Here is a 20,875-nt window from a genome sequence, read left to right as displayed (position 1 = left end):
CAATTCTGCAACAGCTAAAGTGGTGTAAAATTATTAATTAATTAATTAAACTCTCTAACATTAATTAAACAAATTAAATATCAAAATTCAAGAGTCATGAGTGACATTGACTGATTTTGAAAGAAAACAATTGAGACTTTCAAATCATATATTATGGAATTGCTTCTCGTTGTCACCAATACCTAAAATGTCTAGCTTAGGCAAATGATCTAGGCATATTCCCAGAACCTAAGTGACCTCATCAATGATTAGTGAATTGTCTAGGTTATTGGGTTAGAGACTACTATAATTATCTTAGTTCTTCTGAATTCAATTCAGCAGACTGGTCACGTTCATTCCTAAAACACTATTAAACACTGGCCAACTTCAAACTGTAGAACCAGGATCCAAAGAGCAGTAATGAATGTGTATGATAGAGAGCTTTCATACTGTTTTGTAGATCAGCCTTGTACACATGGAACAGAACTCTTCACTCCTTCCAGCAATTAGTGTATATTAATACACAGAAACTAATAAATACTTTTGTGTTGCTTATTGTGAATGTAACTACTGTTGGGCAAAGTACAAGTTTGGAAAAATAAGATCATGTTTAAATTGTTAATATATCCCATTTATCTGCATCCCATTTAACAGTATACTTTCAGGAAAGCATACCAAGTTGTAGCATTATTTATTGTTCAAGACCTGCCCATTCTGCTACTGGGTGTGTTGTGTTAGTTTTTAGCCTAATCCACTAGATGTCTCTCTGTTCTTATTGTTGGGGATTTATTGTAGCACCTTGGTTTTCTGTAGGTGGAGGATTCTCCCCAACTTTTTTGTATATCCATTTAACATTAATGTATCCATATATTAATACAATGTATCCATGTATTAATGTTATTAATGTGTCCATGTATTTGGTATGTATGCTATATATGTACATGCGAGGCAAGATGATAAATAAGAATAAAGGGACTAATTGGCAACAAGTTGTTGCCAACTTATAGCAACCCCACTGGGTTTTCAAGACAAGAAATGTTCAGAGTTGGCTTGCTACTGCCTGCTTCTAAATAGCAAGCCTTAGACTTCTTTTATACCAACTAGTGTACTAGGGTACATCCAAGTACTAGCTAGGGCTAATCCTGCTTACCTTTCAAGGTCCAGCAAGATCAGGCTTATCTGGGCTATGTTCTGTAAATTCTTGGAGAGCTTGAAGATGCTAATTTCTTTCCTCAGTTTCTTGCTTTTTTAAAAAGAGTCTCAGCTGCTACCAGCATTCTGTATCATCTGGCTATGTCAGTGCTCTTCAAACTGTTGTGGCTTAAAAAAAATTAATTTACAATGTCATATGTTTACGCATACCTGGCAGTATACCCTTTCCTTATCTGTGAATGGACCATTTTTGCTTCTTTCATATAAGAGGGACAGCCACTTTACTATTATGAGACATGTGAGGTCCTGTGAGAAACCCATAGGAAATTCCTCTGCTGCTACTAGGACCGTGGTGGCGAACCTTTGGCACTCCAGATGTTATGGACTACAATTCCCATCAGATCCTGCCAGTGTAACCTCAGCTTGTGGGTTCTGTGGGGCAGTACTTGGAATGAGTTGCAACAACAATTTTTAAACAACAAAATGGTTTACTTTTCTTTACAATTAACACTTTTAAACATCTAACATTTTGAACGTTACAATTCAAGGTCCCGTTCAGGTTGCATTTCAAGTTCCTTCTATTTACAGTCTACTGATATTGCTAAGTCCAAATCTTCTTTGCTGGTGGTTGGTTTTGAAGACTCCAAGGGCTTGATGAACAGGTTGCAACATGATGAAGGTTTCCAGGAGAACTCTCACCCATTACAACCACACAAGAAAACCCTTAACAAGGTGTTAAGGGCTTATAGAAATCAAGGTCCGAGTCTGGTACCCTTGTCTTCTCCAAAGAGCTCTGAGTTCTGCAGCATTCTGCTTCCCTTCAGACTCCACCCCTTTCTGGGTCAACCCATTCTGGGCATGGGGGTTACACCAGCATGGCCAATTGGCCTTGCTGGCAGGGGCTGATGGGAATTGTAGTCCATTAACATCTGGAGTGCCATAGGTTTGCCACCACTGCACTAGGATGAAAGGCTGTTGGGAGAGGCAGGCACTGAGCTCTTAACAGTATTGGGTAGGATGGCTGGTAGCCCAGGCAGCAACTGGCTCACTTGCAGCCTGAACACTGCCTGTACTCAACTGCCCCAAGATCGATTTGCAGTTCCAGGATGGGGAATGACTGCTGGGAATATGTACTGACCATGGACACCTGAACTCCCTTCCATCTCAATGCCCAGCTCAATTTCCTGGCCATCATCCTCTTTCCCTCCTATCTATGGGGAGGAGGAAGAAATCATGGTGAAGTGGGGGCAGTTTAAATGTTGCTAACACTCAAGCCTCAACTTTCCCCAGCTGCCTTTGTCTTTTTCCTTCTGGGAGTCTTCCCTGGATACACACCTAATAATCTTAAGGGGTTGCTTGGCAACTTCCAAAATGGCAGCTAAGAGCTCATGGTATATTGTAATGAAATCTCTTACAGTATTATGAAGGGTACTGTCATGAAATCTCTTTAAAATTTCAGGTTTTTAAAATTCCTGTTGCTTTACATGTATTTAAGTAGATTCTGTGCACATTCTTATTGCTGTTCAAAGAAAGATAGAAATCCTGATCTAAAGAATGCACTTCCCTGTGCAAGTAGCCACCTATTGCAGCATTATGCTAGTGGAAAGTATGCCCCCCCTCCCAAGTTAGCAGAAAGATTTGTGCTTCTCTGTACATGGCCCTAATTAGTAGATTTAATGTTCATGCATTTTTTTAACTTTTAGAAGAGATTTCAGTGTAAGTCGCAGATCACAATTCTGCATGTTTAAGTATCATTAATTTTAAATATCACATGTTATATGGGCTACAATTACATCAAAATGCTGTGGTCCAAGTAGAGCAATATGCAAGTGGAAATTCAGAGATTCCCTATTAAAAGTGCAAAACTAAAGCTAGATTACCCATGGAAGAAAAGGGCATGGAGACCCTGAAAACTTACACGTTACTCTTGACTCTATAGTACAATCTCCTGAAAAGGGCAAAAAAAATACATACATCTTGTGTACACAGCCAAACGAAAGATCAGCCTGTTAGGTAATAAGGAAAAAAAAAAAGGGGGGGGGGGGAAACACCTAGTTTGGCATTTATTTTCCTTCCTAGCAAAACTGATAATCTGCCCTAAGGCACAAATATAGAAGGTTTGTGAAACACAGCAGCTGTCTCTGGACTGGGACCCTAATCTCTTATTTCTATATCTTTCCTTATCTTTTTTCTTTATTCTTTATTGACCTTTGGCGCTCTCTGTCTGGAGCAGTGGCATATGTCTTATTGATTTTTTTTCCAGTTTCCCTCCATTCTTAAGGCTTGTTGAACAGTACTTCCTTGTGATACCAAGAAATGTACAAATGTGCAATATTATTGGGAATAAAAATTGAATACAAAATTATTTTAAAAGTTGTGCTGGATTAAAACAAATGACTAATAACAAGATCAGTCACATTTTCAGGAAGTTGGTATATCTCTGTACCGAAACTTATTGCAAATAATTACACACTTAGGCTTAATGGCAGAAAAAATATATATGCTTGTTTAAGAAGAGCCCAGTTGGATCAGAACAGTAGTCCATGTAGACCAGCATCCTGTCTCACACAGTGGCCAACCAGTTCCTCTTGAAGTGCAAAAACAGGGCATAGGGGACGAGGCCTTCCCATGATGTTGCCTCCTGGCTCTGGCATTCACAGGTTGATGTGGAATTTCCCTTTTGTCACCCTTGCTAATAGTCACCAATAGACACCAACAACTCCCTCACGAATCTAACTAATCACCATTTAAAGTTGTCTATGCCTGTGGCCATCACTATATTCTATGGCAGCAAATTCCATATTTCAATCACTCTCTGTTTCAAGAAGTATTTATTTCCGTTCATCCTGAATCTATTACCCATCAGCTTAACTGGGAGAAGGAGACAAAGTTCTCTTTGTCAACTCTCTCCACGTGTGCATAATTTTATAAACCTATGTCATGTTCCCCCCCTCCCCCAGTCATCTCTTTTCTAAATTGAAAAGGCTCAGACTCTTGAGTCTTTTCCCATAAGGAAAGTGTTCCTAACCCCTAATCATCTTGATTGGCCTGTTGTGTATTTCTTGTAGCCACTGATAGACCTCTGAAAGATTGTTCAAGATTGGTACCACATGGAATGCTGATTTTTCTAAAAAGTCTGAAAGGACCCAATAAAGTCTGGCTTGACAAGTAATTGTAGAGAGGCAGATAAAATAGGTACATTATGTTGCTGCTAAAATATTGTCACCAATTTGCATACTGAAACATAAATTTATCAGCATGGACAGGTAAGGCCTGTCAATGATAACTAACAAAATGGTTGGGGAATCATGGTTATTTTCATGGTAAAATTGCTTGACAAATGAATGTAAGAATCAGTGCAAAAGGAAGTAATCATTCACTGAAGTCCTACCCCTTTCATTTTTGAATGTATCCATTGGGTCTCTTAGAACTGAAACCCAGGTTTTTAATCTTCTATTCCGCTTTTTTGGTAGTAGCTTTGTTTAAATACAAAGCCAAGTGCTGCTGTTTGGAAACTGGACGCACCTCGATAAGGGCTAAGAGTTGGTAGAAGCTAAGAAAGGAAGAAAACAATTGTCGTTGAATGAATCCTGAATATGATTCTGCTCTTCCTGCCAAATAATTATCCAGCCTCAGACCAGTATGGTTCTTGCTTCCCTCACAGGGTGTACACTTGTTAAATGACCACTGTTTGAACTCATCAAAGTAGTTCTCACATTTTTAGTTCACTGATCAATGGCACAAATGTGGTAATAAAACAATCATGATAAATATATTGAAAGAGCCAACAAGTATGTATCATGGCACTGAATGTGAGAAGTTATAAGAGGCTTTTAGATAAGATCATGTCTAGACTGAAATTGTAAGAGTACTTTCAGTTATGGATGTGGGCCAGCAGTCTTTTAATAGGTAGTAAGATTCCAGAAAAAGCAAATGTCTTCATCTCATGCCTGGATGAATGTCACTTAGCTGTTGAGATTTTCTTGCAGTTATTGTATTAGAACTTTGAGCAGTGAAATAAAATGTAAAAGAGCTAACGCATATTTGCCCAGTTGGTACAAAATGAACAGCAGCTAGGTGTAATGGCAGAGTGTTCATTTTGTATATTACAGGTTTTAAGCCAACATAAGGAGACCCAGTGAAGTTCAATGGTTGCACTTCCCAGTTAGGTTAGGAAAGGTCCAGCTTTAACTTTCTTCTTTCCTGTGAAGTTTGTTTGGTGACTTTCACCAAGTCATAATCTCTAATCCTAACCCTAATTTACCTCACAATGTTTGTTGTGAATATAAAATGAAGGAGATGCTTCCATGAAGTCCTTTGAAGAAGGGATGAAATTGTGGTGACTGCAACTTCAATACTGAAAAAATTCTGATTGGTGTTATCCTGTGCATCCTTTATCAAACATGTGAACCATTATACTGTCAAGGTCAGCATTGTCTGCTATGGCTGTGGCTCTTCAGGTAGATTACTTTTGTATCACCTGGTACACGAGCATTTAAACTGGTAATGGTGGGGACTGAACATTGGAACTTCTGCATATGAAACATGCATGCTACAGGCTGATCCATGGGCCCAATGAAAACTGAATGATCCACAGCAGTATCTTTACTTGGACAAAGAAATATGAAAATCTGAGTGCTGTACTTCTCATTACATTTTTTGCTCAATTTTAGACATAGATATAAAAATACCAAGACTTTCAAAGAGAGAATTGTTCCAAATATCAAAGTTAGTTTTGGATCTTGCCTTTCAATCTCTTTTCCTGCAAGACACAGACTTTTGCATTATATGATACAATATGTTGATACACCTTCAGAATCCTCACATTGAGTCAAAATAATATACCTTTTGAATACCTTTTGAAAGAAACATGAAGCTGGAAGAACTGTGGATGATAGTATGAATATATTTCATCTAAGTAGTACACTGTTAATCACATATTTAGTTACTGAAAAGGGTGGATGTTTATCAGAGTTTGTATTATTTAATGAGCTATTTGTTACATCACCTTACTAAGTTAGTAATCTCTTCTTCTGATACTGCAGACCTGCCAACCAAGATACTTTTGTCCATCTTCCCACCTAAATTAAAATAGAACCATAAATACTCCCAAGTGTTGGCTGGTGTTTGCTATTACTCTATATAGGTTTTCCTTGTAGTCTTCTAGGCATTTGGGATTGCCCCAGTTTTTTGCATTTGAAACCAAAAATGTGTGCCTTAAATCCTTAGGAAAACTACACAACAGATTTTTAAAAGCTTCAATAATTAGGAAATCAAAATGACCAGACATTAAAATATAAAAAGAGAGAGGGATTGGCCAGATTTATGGATAGTCGGTTCATCAATGGCTACTAAGGGAATTTCACATGCTGAGGCCACAAAACATTGGAAGCCAGTCTTGAGGATGGTATCATGTCATGACCTTTATGACCAGTTTTTTAGCCTTCTAGCGAAGCTGATTGACCACTGTATGAAACAGTATGGTAGACTAGATGGACTACTGGTTTGATTTAGCAGGGATCTTTTTGTTTCCTAGAAAACAAAGCATTTTTCACATTCAAAAACCATCTGTCATTGTTCTAGAATGTGATAAAGAAATAACATTTCTTTCTATTTGTATAGTTAAAAATTATTGAGTTATAATCTGATTTTCAAAGTTGAGTTGTGAAACTGTTGAACAAGTTGCTGGTGATCAATGTGTAATTCTCCATAATGAAAACAGATAATCATCCTGTGGTAGGAGGGGAAGCAAATATAAAAAGACTGAGTTGATCCCATCTCATATGGTTCTTTTAAATTTTCTTTTTAAACTTTCTTTTAAATCCTCTTTAAAGACTTTGTACATTCACAACTGTTAAGTAGCAGCTCAATCCAACAGGGGGTAGGGGTGGTAGTAGATGGGCAGTAGCCAGGTAAGGAGTTTGTGGAGGCGCAGCAAGTGAAAATACTGACAAAACTCACCATACCCGCTGCAAGCGCCCACTGCAACTCAATGGGCTGTGCTAGCAAAAGGGGGTGTTCCTGGGCTGAAAGCCCTCAGGAAGCCCAATAAAATCAACTCTGCCTTCGGAAATGCCCTCATTGGTGCCAGCTCCTGTGCTAAAAGAGTGTCAGCATAGCTGCAGCACTTGCAGCCAGGTGACACATAGCCACATGGCTCCTCAGCACTGGCATAAATGTCCCCATCCCCAGTGTAGATGTCACTTACACTGTGTGGAGTTGTATTTATACCAGCAACAGGATCACAACGGTTCCACAGCCCTTTCACACAAACCCCTGATCCCAAATTACACATTCGGTTTTGTGTCTAAGTATTTAAAGCATACTGCTGATCTCCATTGAGAGTAAGAAATAGGACTGCCAGGCTTCCCACTATGGCAGGAGGTCTCCCCTTGGTGGTCCTAGTTACCCACTACTGTTTTGAGTCTGGGGACGGAGGGGTTTGAGTAGGGGTGGGACTTCAATAATGCCATGGAGGCTACTATCTAAGATAGTCATTTTCTCCAGGGGAGCTGATCTCTATTGTCAGGAGATCAGTTATAATAGAAGGAGATCTCCAGGCCCCAGCTGCAGATTGGCAACCTTAAGATAGACAGGTATCATTGGTCTCTCCCTTCATATACTTTGCAGAGCAGGCTTGATCTTAAGTTTGCCAGCCTCCAGGTGGGACCTAGAGATCTCCTGGAATTACAACTCTAGACAACAGAGAAGTGTCCCTATGAAGCAAATGTCTCCTTTGGTGGGTACACTCTATGCCATTTTGTCTGGCTGAGGCCTCTCTGCAAACCCTACCATTCTCAGACTCCACCACAAAATCACCAGGAATTTTCCAAGTTGGAACTTGCTATCCTCCTTTACCTGACAAGTTGAAGCCTGATTAAAATTAGAAATTATACATGGTAGTGTAACAGCAGTTTCTGAAAAGCAACTGTGAGTAGTGGGAGATGGTTTTTTCTTGTTCATTAAAAAAACTTTTTAAAATTCACTTTTCAACGAAGAAATGTATTAATTCTTAATGTAATGGCAATTCCATTTTTCACACTTTAATTACAGGAAGTTTTAAACAGCACTATAAACTATTTGCAGCATGAATTAATAATCCTAAAAATGATAAAGTCATTTAAACAACTTAAAGAGATCACTTTCCTTTCTCTGATATTTTAATTTTGTGAATGACCTGCAAGTAAAATTCAAAGTCATCTCATGGGCTGCTTGGATAATGGAAAATTGTCTTAATTAAAATGAAATCAGAAAGCTGATCTGGAAACATGGATCATTTTCTTCTTTATCAAAATAGCAGAGATGTTGAAGAAAAGGTTACCTGAAAGTGTATTACACTGTTCAAGTACATGCAGTAGAAATGACAAGTGGAAGTTCATTCTATTAAATAGGACCTGATTTAAAAACAAAAATAAACGCAAGCCTAGCTAGAGAAATAAAAGAGATGATTGAAGCAACAAAGTTCATATTTGCCCTTTTCTCTCATGAGATCCTTGAAATAGTAGGGACTTGCTGGTTGTTTGAGGTCAGTGACAGTCCTATGCAAGGTATCTTCCTTGTGAGTCCACTGAAATCTATTTAGAATTGTATTGCAAAAGAGTAGAACAACAACAACAAGAGTTTGGATGTATACTATGTTTTTCTCAACCCTAAGGAGTCCCAAAGCGGCTTACACACTCCTTCTCTTCCTCTCCTCCCAACAGAAATCTTGTGAGGTAGGTGGGACTGAGAAGACTGGGGCTACCTCAAGATCTCCTAGCAGACTTCATGTATAGGAGTGGGGAAACAAACCACTGTACCACTCTGGCACAATTCACACACCATTCTTATTCTGGAATTCTCAAACAACCTTTGACTTAAACCAATCTTGTTAATAACATTTTTATATATTTTCCTGCTTGTGGTAAGAAAATTCAAATATGTATTCATGCTGTAAGCCTCTTTATTGTAGAGATTACACAAGGCCAAAAGTTTGTGCCTTCCACAATAGGATATTCTTTGTTCTTCAAATTATCCTATCTTCCCTTTGACTTGAAATTTCCCTTTTAGATTTTCAATGGTATTCCTACTGTGACAATATGGTAGAGTTTCCAGATTACCACCCCCCTGGCCACCAGTGGGGGATGGGGAAGTGGGGGGACTTACAAGTGGCAAATGGAGGTTGGAGGGAAATTGGTGGTCTAGAAGTGACATCATGTCTATGACAATTGCAGGGACATTCTGGTATGTTGGCAAACTATATGGTTAAAATGGCTTCTACCATAGAGTTTTTGCCCAAATACTCGAGTGTCTCCATGGTCATTGGCAATGTGATGATGTCACTTCCAGAAATGATTGATGCTGGCCTCCCTCCAGCCTATAGTAAGCTCCTCACCAGCCAGCTAAATGGTGTTGGGGGAAAGGGCTTAGAAAGAGCTTAGAGAGTGGAACTCTTTGCAACCAGGGAAGAATGGCAACCTACCACTTGGTAGGCTCAACTAGGGGTGCCAAGCCCCAGGTGAGGGCAGGGGATACCGTTTTACTTCCAGGGGCAGTGGGAGATTCCTGTTTTACTTCCAGGGGCAGTGGGAGAAAAATTAAAAAAGGAGAATAAGGTCTTGTCTACTTACAGGAGCAAATTACCACACAGTTCCTTACAATTCCTACAGCTACCTGGAAGTGACAAATGGTAGCTCTCAGAATCACTGAAAACTCTATGGTAAGAACTTCCAGTTTGGGAGGCAGCATCATTGGGAAAAATAAGGTTTCGTCTGCTTACAAGAAGTTCTTACCATAGAATTCTTTCTGATTCCTAGAGCTACCTGGAAGTTATAAATTTTAGTTCAGAATCACTGAAAACTCTATGGTAAGAACTTTCAGTTTTACCATCCAGTTTCTGGAAATAGCCATGGTCACTTCTAGGTAGCTCTAGGATACGGCAAGAACTTTTTGTAAGTAGATGAGGTCTTTTTCCCCCATTATGCTCCCCCCCCCACATGACCCTTCCTCGAGTCCAGTTACTAGGCACTGCCTATCAACCTTAGGCTAGACACAACTTTAAGGTTTAAATAATAGGCCACATGTTGGTTAATGTGTGCAGAATTTGTAGTAGGAAACACAATTTACTGGGCCAATACTCTGCACACACAGTGTGGGTAAGATATATGTCTCCTGAGGTTATCCTCCCATCTGCTCCCAGCTTCTCATAGTCAACAATCGAATATGCTGGGAAAAGCCTTGTCAGGTTACCTCCTCTCCCAAGTTACATTAGCAGTAGATAGGTACAGACAGCCAAACCACTAAGTAGTGCCCATACTGAGTCTTTTTGGATCTAATAGCCTCAAGAGCCTGGTTTAAGAAAGCTTCCTTCATCCTTTAAATGATCCTTGAGAGTCATTGTCATGGCTGGCTATTTCATTCATTTTCTTTTTATCCATACTTCCCTATCAATTGTAACCTATTTAAATATCTATTTAGTGTAGCCATCAATTACAGGAATCTACCTTCTTTAAACTTTGCAGTGCAATAGAAGAGGGAAAAACCCATGTACTCCAGATCAACAGAGGGGGAAATTTCTACTCAGCTCTGAAGTGTGCATAAAGACCAATTCCTGTTTGGGAAAAGGTCACCCAATAATAGTTCAGAAAGGACTGCCCAAGGTGTCATTAACAGCAACATCTGGATTGTAATCATTATGTTTGTTCCAGCTGCTGTGATTTTTTTCAAATATGTAACTAAGATTTATTTATGATATGAAGATTTATGTTGTGGAGATCCTTATTTATTTATTTATCAATCATATTTAATATACTGCCCCACCCCCGAGGCTCTTGAAGTTTATAGTTGAGCAGAAACTACATTTTTCATCATGTATCTCAAATGTTCACAATTAAATAATATTCATATCTTTATTAGGCGTAGGACTGTTTTGGACCACTAACTGCATCAAGAAAATTAAACAATACAACTGCCAGCAGCAAAGAAAACAAAATGTACTGGTAATATTATGTTTCATTTTACATAACTTGATACTTCTGACTTTCAGAAAGTCATAAACAAAGCTACCTTGTCTATAGACAGCTGCAGAAAATGTAGAGAACAGAGGTCAACAGCATTTTCATTTATCTCTCCTATTTTGACACTTTTGTTAGGGAATTAGGAAATCAATAGACACTAATTTCATTGGCAAGGATTATAGAGTACACAGGAAGGAACAGTCATGATGTCCCTGGTTTCTTTCAAGGACACTTTGAATAAAAATGGAATGATTTCAATTGTTGAATTGAACTGGTGTAATCAAGCTTTATTTCCCCCAAAATATTCAAAGTATAAAACAATTTGTGCCAATCTCAGATATAGTTTCCCCCCTTTATAATCTGATATGTAATACAATGATTTATTTCCCAGTGCTTGGCTGCAAAAGACATTGGTGTTCCTAGTGTTAGTAAGGTATGGTAGTTCATATTTTAGTTATCCCCAACTGTGATGAAGCAGATCTTTTAAAGTTGCTATAGTAGTCAGTGTAAATTAGAGTTACTGAAGCTAACATCAGATCTAAGATCAAGTAACTTCAAGGATGATTTAGAGTCTTCCAGTTGTCCTGATTCTATCACCTCAATTCTACCTCTTTAAACATTGTCAGTTATTAAGACTTAGGAGAGATAAGAACTCAGTTTGTTGCTAAATCTGGTACAATTTTTAAGATGTTTTTAAAAAGAAAGACATAATCCCTGCTACCAATGTAAAATGTCAACACCAGCTTAACTCTCATATTGATATAGATATTTCTGTTAACATCACAAAATTATGTTCATATTCAAACACTTCTGAATTTCTAGAAGATTTAGTGAGTGCTTATTTTTGAAGATAACTATGAGAAGTCAGCATGATTTTTCTATTACTACATGAGTTAAGATTTATCTTGTGAGTCTTATCTCTTTTTCTGATAGAGTGACAAGCTTGGTAGACCAAGGGAATGATGTGGACATAGCATACCTTTATTTTAGTAAGGCCTTTGACAAAGTGCCCCATTATATTCTTGCAAGCAAGCTAGTAAAACGTGGGCTAAGCAATGGTACTGTTAGGTGATTTGTAATTGGTTTACTGACTAAACTCAAAGGGTGCTCATGAATGCTCATCTTCAACCTGGAGAGAAGTGACTAGTGGAGTGCCTCAGGGTTCCTTCCTGGGCCCAGTGTTATTCAATATTTTTATCAATGACTTAGATGATGGAATAGAGGGCATGCTAATCACATTTGCAGATAATACCAAATTAGGAAGGGTAGCTAATACTCCAGATGGTGGTCAGAATTCAAAATTACCTGACAGATTGGAGAGCTGTTCTCCAGCAGGCCCACCCCTCGGGGCATTGTAGCAGGCCTCAAACCTTGGTCCCTCGGGTCTGCCCACTCCCCTCCTTCCCTTTTCTTCCTTATCAACGCTTCTCTCTCTTCCAGCCTTCCACTCACTGGCTTTCCTCTCTCCTCCTCCTCTTCCCTTCCGTTTCCTCCTTCTTATCCTTTCCCCACCTGTTGATCACCCTCCTCTTCCTTTCCCTCGCCCAGCCAGCCCCCCAGGATCAGCCTTTCAAGTCTCACCCAGCCTCCTTTGGTGCACTGCTCCAGCCCGTCTAAAGGGGCCGGATGTCTGATCCGGCTGCTCTCGTCCTGACTTCGTTGCCCCCGACCTTGCCTTTATCGGGGCTGGTGGTCTCTCCTCCCATGCCCTGGTGGGTAGGCAGGAGGAGCCTGGCTGCCCAGCCCCCTTCAGGGCAGCTGTGCTGTTCTCCATCAGTTGGCTCCCATCATCCCATGGAGCTGCTGCACTGTCCTCCGGCAGCTGGTCCCCACCCTGTTGGGTGGCTGCTTCCCCAGAAAGCTATAGGCATATAAACATATTGCAAACTTTTTTTGTTGAGTGCCTTTAAAGCAACTTGATGCTTTATCTCCTAGTGGGAGTAGTAGTCTTCTTTCGCCTGAGTTATAAATGTCTTTTTGGTTTATGTTGTAAAAGCAACTTGTGAGTAGAACTTAATGTTAATAAGCCAAACAATATTTTGTTATTCTATGGTTTATAAACACATTTGAAACAGTGTGTTATAAGATCAATTGATAAGGTGCTGCCGAGGTCTTTTTTGCACAGTAAACAACCAGTTTTGCCAACAAAACACACTCTCAATTAATTTTGAAAAATCCAAAATCATGAAATTCTCTAAAAACAGATTATCCCACACATGGAAACTTGGCAGAGCCTATTTGGAACGGGTGAAATCCTTCAAATATCTGGGTCTAAACTTTCAATCTAATTTTAAATGGACTACCCACTGGAAGAAAGCTACTGTACAAGCAAAACGCACTGCTGCTGGAATTCAAAATTTTTTTTTCTAAAGGGGAACCATTATGTGCCTGCTGCCATGCAGATTTTTCAGGCTAAAGCTGTTCCACAATTACTCTACGGTATTCCAATTTAGATGAATTCCTTCCACAAAGATATCAAACAGGTACAAGCCAACTTTCTTAGACAAATTCTTGGCATTTCCAAATGTGTCAGCTATATAACTCTTTGTTCTGAAACTGAGCAACAATGACTTGAGTCCAAAGGATTGGTTGAAAATTGACCAACTCCAGTGAAGATAACCTTATTTCATTTCTGCTCAAGGACTCAAAATTTTCAAACTGGTTCAAATCCATTTACAACAAAATAGCCAAAATTGGAATTGCACTGGACACCCTGCAAACGTGTGATGAAACATACATTCACCAAACAAATAAACAAAGACTAATAGATAATGATAGGCATCTACTACACCCTCACAAACCCAGAACATGCTCTCCAGGAACATTCGGAATAACTCCCCGGTAGATACAAGTTCAAAATATTTGACTACACTAAATGATCCAATACATCGCAGAACATTCTCCTTAGCAAGATTAAACGTCTTCCCCTCCGCAGTCACCCTAAGGAGATTTTCACAAACTCCACACTCTGCTCGACTGTGTTCTCGTGATGCTAACGAACTGGATACACTCATCCATGTTATATTTCGCTGCCCCCTACATGAAGAAGTCCGAACACTTGTCCTCGGACAATTACTTGAAAATCAGAATGGCCTCTCAGACAAGGATCGTGTGAAGCTGTTGTTGATGGACAGGAAGGAAACAATAACCTCTATGGTGGCTTATTTTTTATCTACCAAAATGGCCGACAGATTCTGCTACACCTATTCCAACATCAAGCTAAAGACATAAGATGCTCCCTTTTTGTGAACAAACTTTTAACCTACACATGAATTTTTTAAAAATATTCCCTTTATTTGTAAAATGCCATTAAAGGTTTTTTGATTTTGAAAATGCCCTGGGGTAGATCTGGGGTCTTGCGTGCCACTGTGCTTTCCCCCCTGTTTCTTTTTCCACACGGCTTCCTGGTTCTTCCTGGGAGTTGAAGCAGGGCTGGTGCGTTATGCCTCAACTGTTTCCACGTGAGCCTAGGACTTTTCCATTTGCACTGCGAGCTCATGTGCAATCTCTTCCGCACATGCGCAGACAACCTCCATTTCCCGTGTTCTGATTGGCTGATTCTCCCCCCATTCCCACACTCACTTGCATTAGTTTAGTTTTAAATAACTCTGAACCAAAAACTTCTTCCCTGTTGATAAGAGACATGGCTTTCATTGCAGTGGGGGGGGAAACATAGAGAGAGAAACCTCAGATTTTAGACAGAAAAGGTGCCGCAAACGAAAGGGTGACGATTCTTTCTCACACACAAGGATTTTAGTTAGAATAGCAGTGTGTGCAGGTGTTGCGACGATTCTGTCAAACATTCAGTGCCTGTTGATTGGTGGGGTGGGCCAAAGCAGTAAGGTGGGAAAAATGGCCCCTGTTCTGCTGCCGTGGTGTTTTGCACAGCAGCGGGAACACATGGGGCAAGCGGAGGCTCACAGGGGCATTTCAAAAGAACCTCCAATTTGGCGGGTTTTGAAAGTCATGGGGAAAAGGAAAAATGGTGGTGCAATGCAGGGGAAGACCCTGTGCAGCTTTGAGGACATTGCAGAATTCCCGTCTGTACAGGGATATTCCGCATGCTAACACTGGTACAATTTTGACATGCAAAAAGGGCTCAAGAGTTCTTTATTGTCTAAAATTGGTTTTAAACCTCTCTATTCCTCATTTACAACATGTTTTAAGTTTTCTTGTGCCTAATATGATTCTTTATTCATTGTGGCAGTTGTCTGTGTATTTTTCGGTAAGAAGCCCATAGCAAGTAAAGAGATGTGAGGGACCTTCTTTATGTATATTGTGGTTTATTTTCTTTTCTGCAATTAAAATAATGATAGTAGTAAAATTTATTGCATCTAGCCAAAGGCCATTACAAAATAAGACAAGAGATAAAAATAAAACACTCACAGTAGAGCACCATCTATTACAACATTAAAATTGGTCAGCCGCTCAAACTTGAAATTTTCTTTGCAAGAACTTTGACTCTGATTTTTTTTGGCTAAAAGGGCAAAAAACCCCAAACATATATGAAACATATGAATGTAGAAATGTATGAATCAACATCAGTTAACAAATTAATTTCTCAGTGTCTGAAAAGTTGGGGATTCTCAGAATTACTACTTCAATAAATTTAATCCTGGGTTCTGCAAATGAAGGGCAAGTTAGAACATAAGGTGGGAGATCCTCCACAACTTGGTTCTCACAAATACAGAGGTGTTGATCCATTGGGATTTGATTATATCACCCTGTTAGAACAGCGGAAGGCATTGTCTGAAATCTTAGGGATGTTAAGGCAATCCTAAGCTTGTATAGTGTGATATTTACCAGGTAAGATGCTCTAGTACGATCTCTCTTTATCATTTTGTAGCATAGGGCAAATCATGCTGTCAAACTTAGCATCCTCTTTGTAGATCCATGCCCAAAACTCAGTATTATTTACCATATTATGAAGCAAGTCATCTGGTATGGCGTTGAGCTCAAAAATGGATCCTAAATAATCTGAATAGATCTTGTCAGTTCTCAAGAGGAGGTTGAAACATTGGTGACCAAAAGAGTTGGATGTTGTATTTTTCACCCAGTATTTCAAAATGGCTAAATGAGCACGGGCTTCAAATGAGGGCAAACAAAACTCTTTCCTCAGCAAACCCATGGGTGATCCCTTTGGAAATGCCAAGACACATAGTAGAAAAAGATTTTGAATTATTTCCAGTTTATTGAGGACTTGCTCTTTCCAGTTCCATACCTCAATGCCATATAATAAAAAAGGGATGATCTTACTAGCAAAAAGTTTTAAGATTGGATCTATCATAAACCCTCCTTCAATATATTTCTAGATGTCTTTAAAGCAACAGCTCTTGTCACTGCCAAGTGAGCATTCTAGTTCAAGGTCTAGCTAAAGTTAATTCCTAGATATTTAAATGTTCTACATTGTTCTACATAAAGCAAGATGGATATTTTATGCTGACCAACAGAAAAGGCTAAGTATTATGGCCCAGTTTGTGTCTGCCCTACATCATTTATATATAGAATAAAAGCAAAGGGGCCAGAATGACCCCTGCTTGACTCCCTTTTCGATTGGGATTTCTTTGGTCTGAGAACCCCTCCCTCCCCTCCCTTGCATGCCACCCCTCTCTCCCCTTCCCTTGCATGCCACCCCTCCCTCCCCTTCCCCTCCCTAGGCTAGGGTGGGTGGGCCATGTCCAGATGCCGGGGGGGAGCTCCCTCCCCTCCCTTACATGCCACCCCTCACTCACTTTTCATTTTTTTAACTGACGGTCTAGAGAGCAAAATGTACTTTAATTGTGGCATTCATCTCTGTATGCAATTCACACAAAAGGTATAGCAAGCATTTATCGATATTTGTGTTACGACAGCATCTTGCCTTGTTGAGCTTCCTTTGAGCAGCCAGATCCATTAGAAAAAACCCTTGCCTCAGGCAAGAAAATGGCCTCTGGCACAACACAAGGGAACAAGTGATAGCTTAGTATCCAGACTCACTGACATAAACAGAAAGTTGGAAAGCACACATGTAATTGCTTGAGTGGTTGTCATCACAGCAAGTCTAAAGACAGATGTGGTTTTTCATATTTAACTGCATATGATCTCTTCTTTGAAAACATGGAACAGATGTTGAATTTCTTCAAGGTTAAATGTGATTATTGTGCAAGCACACACACACACACAAAATGGCAGATAAAGGTTAAATCACAAAATAATATGATCCTCTTAAAAGGTAGTATACTACAGTGATTATCCTCCTTTTGCCTCCAAGATATTCTCTTGTTTTCATTGGAAAACAGTGTTTGAAAATTGATCAGCTTTTTTTATTGACTGGAGGATAATCTTAAAGGATGGTTCTTTCTTATTTTTGTGTCATCAGGGTCATTTCCGCACAGCACAAATAAGGCTTCCAGGGACATTTTTTAAAGAGGCAACTTTTTTTTTGGTCCGGACAGCACGAATAAGATGTCCTGGGAACATCTTTTAAAAAGCCACTTCTCATTTTTTTTGTCCACACAGCACAGAGGAGAAAAGAGGCTTTCCCCCATCCAGCGGTTAAGCTCTCTGGTCAGTTTCCTTCTCAACTTATGCCTGACATGTTGTGTGCTGCTGAAGAGATTATCCTTGCCTCCAACTGCTAAAGGTTGCTCCTGAATTTTTGTTCTGCAGGCTCTGATCTTGGGCATCTTTTCAGCCCCCAAAAGTACATAGTTGTACTCAGCTGTTCCTGCCAGTTCCAACAACATATAATTTTCCTTAAAAAATTTTTTAAAGAGGTGTCTGTGAAGAAATGCAGACACACTATGAGAATCTTAGCTACTTGAAGGACAGGTCTATTGCCCATTGAAAAACATTGGGACTGTGGAGGACAGGGGTGTGGTAGGGATTTGTGGGGGGATGGTGTCATCAGCCAGCCCTTGAGCACTGACCTGGGCACTGAGCACTCTGATGTCGAGCTTGAAGACCCTATGCATTCATGGTTGGCTCCTCGTGAAGAAATGCAGCAGCAGAGCCAGTTCCTTGCAAGCGCAGGCAGAGCCTGATGCTGTGCAGCTGGGAGAGCCATGAGGAATCCCAGAAGAGTCAAGTAATCAGCCAGCTGCATAAAGGGCACAAAGGCAGAGGCTACAAGTGCAGAGTCAAAGGAGAAGTGCTCACATTGCTGCAAGGCATGGCAGAAGGCTCTGTCAGATAAAAGCATCTGCATCTAAATAGCACTGAGCTCTTGCAGGATCCCAGCCTCATTAGCCAGGATTTTCTATATAAACCCTGTCTTGGGCTTGGCTCTGCCTGGGTGCAACAAGTGTACTTTCTGATAAGCTCCTCATACCTGGTCTTCCTCTGATCTCCGGCTCCCTGCCTGCCTGTGCCTTGACCTTAGACTGCCTTTGAAGGAGGTGGAGTAGCGCCAGAGCGGCGTTGCCCCTACTCACCAGCTCAGGCTGTCATTCTCCTAAAGTAGTAGTTCTTGTAGTATATGGGGTTCAGTTTCCAAGAAAAGTAGAAAGTTTATTCTTTTTTTAATGAACTTTGTGAATTGTGGACTAAATTTACATCAAGCTTTGAAAATGCATGGAAAGTTGCAAGTCATAGATTTTCATCTTACTTCTTTCTAAGTGAGCCAGGGATGGTGTTATGGGGAAGAGATGGGGTGTGCCCTTAATTAATCCTGCCACTCCCTACTTTTCTAAAAACAGTAGCCAAGAGGGTAGTTAGAAAAGTTAGGGGAACTGATTACTTTGATTTTGAGCATGTATGAATGACCACAGAAGAATGAGCCCCTATTCCTTTCCAACTTCTGAGTAGGGCATGGATTTATCATCACTCTTGTGTGGGGCCACTAAGGAGCTGTGTGCCTCACTAAGGTGAATGTAACATTGGATATGAGAGACTCCTCCAAGTTTAATAGAGTCTTGTCAGCGGAAGTTGCAAACTTGGCTGGTGATAGTATGGGATCCTTTATTTTAGGGCCTCGCCCACTGGCACTGTTCAACTTGCAGGATGTAAACATACTCCGTGGCCTCTGGTGTCTGAAACACAACAACATCATTTCCGGCATGTGCTGGAAATGACATCAAGTCGCTGACTATTACCACAGAGTTTTATTTAAATATCAGTGTTCCCATTGTTGTTGGCAACACGATGATATAATTTTGAATGCACGCCAGAAATGCTTGTCACCACATTGCAGACTCTGGAGGCCTCCGACTACATTTATTGTTAAGTTCACCACCTATCCACACCGTAACCCCTAATGAGGGTAGAAAAATCTTGATTTTAAAACTTCGTATCTAATTTTGTGTGTGGGATTGTTATTGATGTTGCTTTGAGACTAGTACTGCCAACATTTAAACTGGTCTCCTCTAGCTCATATATATTGATTTCAATACCTCTATAGCAGGGGTAGGGAACCTGCGGCTCTCCAGATGTTCAGGAACTACAATTCCCATCAGCCTCTGTCAGCATGGCCAATTGGCCATGCTGGTAGGGGCTGATGGGAATTGTAGTTCCTGAACATTTGGAGAGCCGCAGGTTCCCTACCCCTGCTCTATAGAGATCTTGATAGAGATTGAGGTGTCTAAAGAGACATAAAATCTTAGTGCACAAGTAAAGTTAATTTTCTGCCAAAGCAAAAAAACAAAACCCAAAAAACTTCAGTAGTCCAAACCAAGTAGATTGTGGTTTAGACTACAAATTGGGGGCCAATGAAAAATTGCTGTAAGGGAAAACCACTTGGAAAACTCGATTTGTGAGATCCAGTTAAACATGCAGGTTTCCCTTAAGGTTGCTAACCTGTAGGTGAAGCTTGAAGCTCTCTTGGAATTAGAACTGATCTCCAGACTACAGAGTTCAGACTCCCTAGAGGAAATGACTTCTTGGGAGGGTGCCCTCTGTGGAATTCTCCATCCCCCAAACTCCTGGAATTTCCAACCTGGAGTTGGCAACTCTAGTTCCCCTGAAGAAAATAGCAGCTTTAGAGGATGGACTCTGTGGCATCCCATCTTGGCTAAGCTCCCTGTATCCCCAAACTTTGCCTTCCCCAGGCTCTGCTCATAAATGTCCAGAAATTTCCCATCCTAGAGTTGAAGGCCCAATCCCCCCTCCCAATATTCCTCTTCCTCTTCACTGTTCTTAAAGATTTGTGCCTCTGGTAGGGTTGCCAACTGTGTTGGGAAACTCCTTGAGATTTTGGCAGTGTAGCCATTTTCTCCAAAGGTACTGATTGCTGTCATCTGGGAATCAGTTATAATTCTGAAAGAGCTCCAGGGCCCACCTGGAGGTTGAGAGTTCTAGTTCCTGGAGCTGTGTTAGTCCCTGGAAACTGGAAAAATTAAAAATCTTATTTGTTTTCTATCAAGCTGCAAAGACCCTTGATATGTAAAATAAGCAGTCTTAGAATTCCAGAGTGTTAGTGTGCTGCTACAAAAACTAAGAAAGCAGTACACTTTCAACACTAACATTTTATTCTGGCACAATTTTTTTTGCAGACTATAGTCCGCTTCATATTTAATGAATGGATCCCTTCTATACAATCTTTATGTAGGAGATATTTAAAAAATCTAGGGTCAAGAGACGATTGAATGCAAGCAATGATGTGGCCTCTTTGTTGCTGTTTTTCTAGTCCATTAAATCTTATGCTGAAATAAAACTGTGTTAGACTGTAAGGTAGTGCTAGACTCCTGCTATTTTTTTTTTTACTACAAGACTAAAATGGCCACCCCTCTGAAAATACTGAAATGAAAGGCCCCAAATGTGTAGATATTCCTACA

This window comes from Sphaerodactylus townsendi, linkage group LG01 (genome assembly GCF_021028975.2).
Source record: "Sphaerodactylus townsendi isolate TG3544 linkage group LG01, MPM_Stown_v2.3, whole genome shotgun sequence".
Lineage (NCBI taxonomy): Eukaryota > Metazoa > Chordata > Lepidosauria > Squamata > Sphaerodactylidae > Sphaerodactylus > Sphaerodactylus townsendi.
Note: the sequence above shows the minus strand (reverse complement) of the source record.